Raw genomic sequence first — 6,198 nt, forward strand, 5'->3', positions numbered from 1 at the left:
TTAATGTTTAACTATTCTACCTTCTGTAGATTAGTATGGTCACTCATCCATGCAAACCATGCCAGGCCGGATGTCATCTGTCCCAGAAAGGCAAACAGGCAGGTTACAGTCTGTTTCAGTAGATCTCCCTCTCTCTCTCTCTCTCTCTCTCTCTCTCTCTCTCTCTCTCTCTCTTCCCCTTCAGACGCTACACACACATCCCTGGCACAACCAGAGCCCTCTCACCCAGTCCCACACGCCCCACCCTGCGCTCGCCTCTGGACAACTGCTCTGACTCAAATGGATTAAAGATGACTCTCTTCTCTCACTCTCATGTTTTCAGTTTTTTTCACCCTCGCTCTTGACTTCTCCTTTTCTTTCCATGCCGGATGAAAGGCCTCCCAGACACCCACTCCATGCACATACCATTCAGGCCAGGACACACAGGAAGTCTATGTGCTGCGCGGAGAGGAGAAGGGCGGGGAGAGAGAGAGAGAGAGAGAGAGAGACAGAGTGGGGTGGGAAGTGGCGGAGGAAAGGAGAGGACGGTTGGGTAGGAGGGGGGGTTGTTTGGCACAGAGGGAGAAAGGGGGGAATGGGGGGGTAGAGTAGGGGTGGTGAAAAAAGGACTAAACACAAGTCATGTGAAGCTCATGAGAACTAACCTACAAAAAGCTGGAATCTTGTTTTCCTTCCACTAACTGTTTACTGTTTTCCTTTTGTCTCATCTCTCCATCTTTATACTCTTAATCTTGAGTATATTTCTTTGCTGTTACCTTGGCAACTTAGCATTTTATTTTATTTAAAAAAATCTTCCTAGATGTTGAGAACAAAATGCGCCTCTGTGCCGAGGGTTCTGTAACAGAAGCTCAGTTATGTCGCGGCCAAACACTAATTGATTGAGGCTATAAATCCTATTTGCTCACCACCGACTGTAAGTGCATTACGATAATTGCATACTAACTGTGTTGACCTCTTTTTTTCTCGTAAACTTTGGATGCAGTGGAGCTGAGCCCCTGACACCAGCGCGTTGAATTCCTCTCAGTTGTTTGGAAGATTTGGTTCTTGCAAGAGGCGCCATGCCATTTAGCTATGAGATTAGCTTCAGCTCAAATTTGCTATGGAACTGTGGATGATTGTGTCACGTGGAATGGAGCGCTGAGTGCATTTGTTACTTTTACAGGGAATATTGCCTCAGTGCATGTGTGTGTGTGTGTGTGTGTGTGTGCGTGGGTGGGTGGGTGAGTGAGTGGTGAGGGGGTTTTGACTGCAGCCCCAGCCCGCGGGGGAAAGGCGTCACGTCGCATGCTTTGAATTACTGTACATTTGTAGCTGGTAGACAGTGTGCTGCCAACTGTCTCTCAGTGGATCAGACAGCTAACATCAGCACTGTGGGTTCTGCCACGAGCCCTTTAATTCCCACTCGCTGTCTTTTTCCCCAACACACTTTTCTTCCTCTTCAACTTCTTTCAACACTGTCTCCCACTTTATATCCACACACACACAAATAATCCCTGTCTCTACTTTTACTCTCTTTAACTTGGGTGTATGTCTGATTATTTATTCATTATTCATCTTCTCTCCTAAATCACACAGTATATACAATGGCACACAGACACCGACACCCACACACATTCCTGTGCGCTGCTCACACAAACACACAGATTTGCCAGTGTTTATACAGTTCACCGGGTAGTTAATCTGCGCAGCACTGCTGACTGAGGCCTGTCTTTTGTGAAAAACCTTTTTAAAAAAACAAGCATCAGGTGACTAATCAGGCCACATTACAACATTGATCCAGGCTTTAAAAGCCTGCCTGGCCCCTCCCATGACTCCTGCCCAGGTGGTGCCAGGGAAAGTACTGATGACATCACTACAAAGGTCTCAACAAAGACGAACATTCCTCACTAGATTGCAGTCCAACGTGTTAATATGCAGCCTGGCCTCAACCAGACCAAACCAGTCAAGAGGCCTATATCTCGCCGCTCGCTCTGTTTCATCAACCTCACATTTAACCCATTATTTCAACTCACAGGCAAACACCTTCAGTTGATTCACACAGTTCCTCCGACTGTGTGTGTAAGGAAACATTACCTGGTTTGACAATGAGACTTTTGACAAAATAGTTCCAGTATGTTTTGCCAGGAACAATCGGTCTTCTGCTTTTGTCAACTTCAGGAAACCATTGTTACTAAGAAGTCATTGTCAAGGGTGCTCTTCAAGAGGCCTATTGTCATTTATTTTGAAAATCCTCCGGGATTTCAAGCAATTGTATTACGTTTTAAAGGTACAGTGTGTAGAATTTTGTGATATCTAGTGTTGAAGTTGCATGTTGCAGCTGAACACCCCTCACCTCACCCTCTCCTTCCAAACATGAAAAAGAAACTGTGGAAGTCTGGACTAATGCAAAAAACATGACGGCCTCCATAGAGAGGACCCCCTCGATGTAAATATAAAGTATTTAAATATAAAGGGCCTTTTCTGGGGTAAAGAAAACTACAATTCATACAATTTAAATGAAACGAACTAGTGAAAACATCATGAGGATTATTCTACATTAAATTTCTGCCAATAGATCCCTTTCACCTAAATCTTACACACTGGACCTTTAAAGTTGATGCAGAAAACTTTTGTCGACAGACTCATTGAACTAATTCTTACTTGAACAAATCGAACTCTCACATGATTTCATCAAACTGTACTGGTTGTTGTAGAGTTTTCTTCTTGCTATTTTCAGCCCATAGATTGTTAGCGGGAGCCCGCTAGCATGTTGATGTTATCATTTAGCTCAAAGCACACATAGAGCTGAGCGTGGCGGTTGGCTCTTGACATCTACAGTGAATGGGAAACTGGTCTCAGACTTCTACTACTAGACTTCTGTGTTTTCTATCTTGAGTTAAAACAGTGACTTTGGGGCAGCACACATTTTGTCTGGCCCAAACTTGTTTCATTCATTTGGAGTCGTGTTTGGCCACCTGCCTTTAGAATGCTGTCTATGAGGAGAACTCTAGAGTTGGGTGATTATTATTCTTTTTTGTTTCAGGTTTTGTTTGTTTGTTTGATAATTATGAGGATTACACATTAACTACTGAACGACTTCTACCAAACTAAGTGGAAGGATGTGGTATGGGTCAGGAAGGAACCCATGCAATTTCATTGTAGAATCTGGATTCAGGATTTTTTTTAAATGTCTTTAATATTATGAGATAGGAGAAAAGTCACTACACCCTAATAAAAGGTTCCAAACATCACCCACATTATTGCCATTTGTGGTTTTTTACTTTGGCCAAGGAGGTCATGTTTTTGTTCAGCAGGACTGCGCAGAAACTACTCAGCTGATTTGCATGAGATTTTGCAGAGAGGTGGAACTTGACCCCTTTTTCAACATTTTCATTGATTTCTCAGAGAATGATTCATGGATCTTGATGGAAAATCAGGAACATTTAGGAGACTGATATTTATGAGAGTGTGCAATTTTGTGCAGATTCAAATAGAAATCTGGATCTGGTGTATTAAGGTAAGGTTTCACAAGGGGACTGTAAGGCCTCAGCAGAGGTATGCACTCTATTGAGTGCCCATTTAGTTTTCTATGCATTTGTTACTGCAAGAAACTCTGTTTGTCAGCCTTTGTTAAGATACATAATATTGATTAGTGCTGCTTTTAAATCCCTTCATTTGTTGGAGTTTTTGTGATTTATAACACACACCATGTTGTGTTTTTCCCTCCACTCTGTATGCTTGAGAGCGAGGAGGAGGGGTGTACTGGGTGAATGTCTGTCCTCCACAGAGAGAAACATAAACAATATCATCAACTACTGTGTCAGGCTATGGCCTCTCATCTCAGCACAACATTTACACTGTGGCCTTTCTCCTCAGGCTGTAAACAGGCTGCGATGACGTTGTGGTTCTTGTTATTATTGTGCATTCTCACAGAAACTGGTGTCCAGAGGGGCTGTGGTCATATTTAACCCCATTAGCAAATATTAACAATTATCTTTATTCAATCGATATGGCAGTTGTTGGGAGGACAGATAAATTATTGCTTTTTGAGTTGAGCGCAAAACTAAGTTTGATGCCCCGACACATGAAATGAAGAGGTCGAGGGGATGCAAGGCCCCCGTCTTGTCGCGTCCCAGCTGTTGGAATGTGAATCCATTTTTTAAACAATGTTCTGTCCTGTTTCCTGAATACAGGCATAAAGTCGGTGGTGAGCGTTTTTCTTTTAATTCTATAACAAAATTGAATCAAAACCAATTACAGGAAGTACACAACAGTGAGGCTGCAGTGAAATAATACAAGATTGGGGGACTTTTTGGTTTTGTGGTGTATCCAACTAACAAGAAATAATGTAATGCCTTATTCCGAACACTTTTTGAGCTCCTTGTCATTTTTTTTCCTCTCTTCCTAAACAGCAAGTGAAACAATATGCAGGAGGCATCACAAGATTAAGGCTGACGCTCAGGAAGGTTTCCCTTCCTTTTATTTTTTTTTCCCTTTTCCTCCGCAGGTCACGTCTGTGAAAAAAAGCCCTTCAACACGTTGCCATCTGCTGCACACACACGCCTTCATATACAAATATACAAATACACTCACAGGCCACCACACTGCTCCCACACAGGATATGTAAATTCCTCCCACAGCAAACTTCCTTCACTGTAAAAGTCAAACGTTCCCCCTCACACTACAAATGACGAATTGCAGTATTTTCTGTGATAATTGTTTTTCTAAAATTCTTCTATTTGAACTAATCAACCCAATGGCCATAAATACAGACTTGTTCAGGATAGGCCTGCAAATAACTCAATCGTCCACTTCCTGTTTTTGAGCACGTAGTCAGCGACCTCAGGAGGAGGAGCACAGGATGTGTTCCAAGTGGAACATACAGATAGAGATTTCCTAGATAGTTTCAAGTGAAACACGTTTGACTTTAGCAGGAGAGAATGGAACGCATCTGCTGTGCAACTCGAGAACTGAAATGATGGGTGTTAAGTCTGATCATTTCTTTAATATTCATTTTATCTACCACTTCTTTTTAGCCCTTAAACACCCTCACAACTTTTCTGTCTCTCTCTCTCTTCCCAAGTTTGATGGCCTCGCTCCAATCAGCAGTGGACTGTGAGCAAACAGCATAAGAGAACTGTCAGAATTTGTTTTCTCAGAGGTTTCGCCAGGCAACAGAGGTCGTCTCTTATTTTCAGGCGCTGTATAATAACCGGCATCTCAGATTTGATCAGATCACACAGTTTTCATCAGCGTCAAGCTCACCCAGGCAATTTTACTCTAATTGACACATAAATTATAATGTAACCTCCCCCTGCATCCCCTACCCCTCTGTAATATCACTATCATGCCTTTGGTCACAAGATATTTGGCTAATCATCCTAATATTTCACAACACAGTGTCTTCAGTGGAATGGTGAATGAGAAGTGAGACATGTGCCAGACAGCTTTGACGCTAATTGCGTCTAGATGTTGCTCAATCCATTTGTGTTCACGCTGCTGTCTGAGTGGCAGGCCTGGGATTTATTTGTACTGGTTGTTTGGCCATGTATGTTTATTTATTTGTTTATTTTGTAAATTACCCTGGCGTGGTCTTATTGGAGTCTCGCCCAAATATCTTCCGCCTTTCCCTCCCCAGACAGACAGACCACAGAGCCACTTAAGATAAGATTTTGTCAGCAGGAACCACATTTGAGAGGATGTTTGTTTGATGTGACTTCGTGCAAATAGTTGTTAAAGAGGAGTTGGCTTCCCTTTATGCACAGCTGTGTTCTTAAAGTGCAAAAACTTGGTGTGTGGAAAAAACTCGATGGGTCAAAATCAAGTGAGAGTAAAAACCAGCAAGGGTCTGTATTGGCTGGTGTTTATGTCAAACTATTCCACTGGATCATTCATTCACTTCAACTCCTGGCACTTTAGTCTGGTCTGTTATTACTAGTTAGTTACATATTAAATAGTCTGGTTAATGTAAATGGAGTGAGTAACCCATGAGTGAGTGAGGATCAAAGCAAGAGGTTGAATCATAAAACCTCAGTGATGACAGAAGGAGTCTGCAAACATTCCAGTAATAGTTAAATTAAGGCCTGAATTCAGAGCACTGAACATATGAACACCTTCAGATAAAGGACGTCCTCCACATTAACATTGTCTTATTGCGTGAAGTTACTATTACAGATGCATTAGTGTGCTTTTCACTGGTTTAGGTGAGAGTATATACCT

This window comes from Paralichthys olivaceus, chromosome 18 (assembly GCF_024713975.1).
Source record: "Paralichthys olivaceus isolate ysfri-2021 chromosome 18, ASM2471397v2, whole genome shotgun sequence".
Classification (NCBI taxonomy): Eukaryota; Metazoa; Chordata; class Actinopteri; order Pleuronectiformes; family Paralichthyidae; genus Paralichthys; species Paralichthys olivaceus.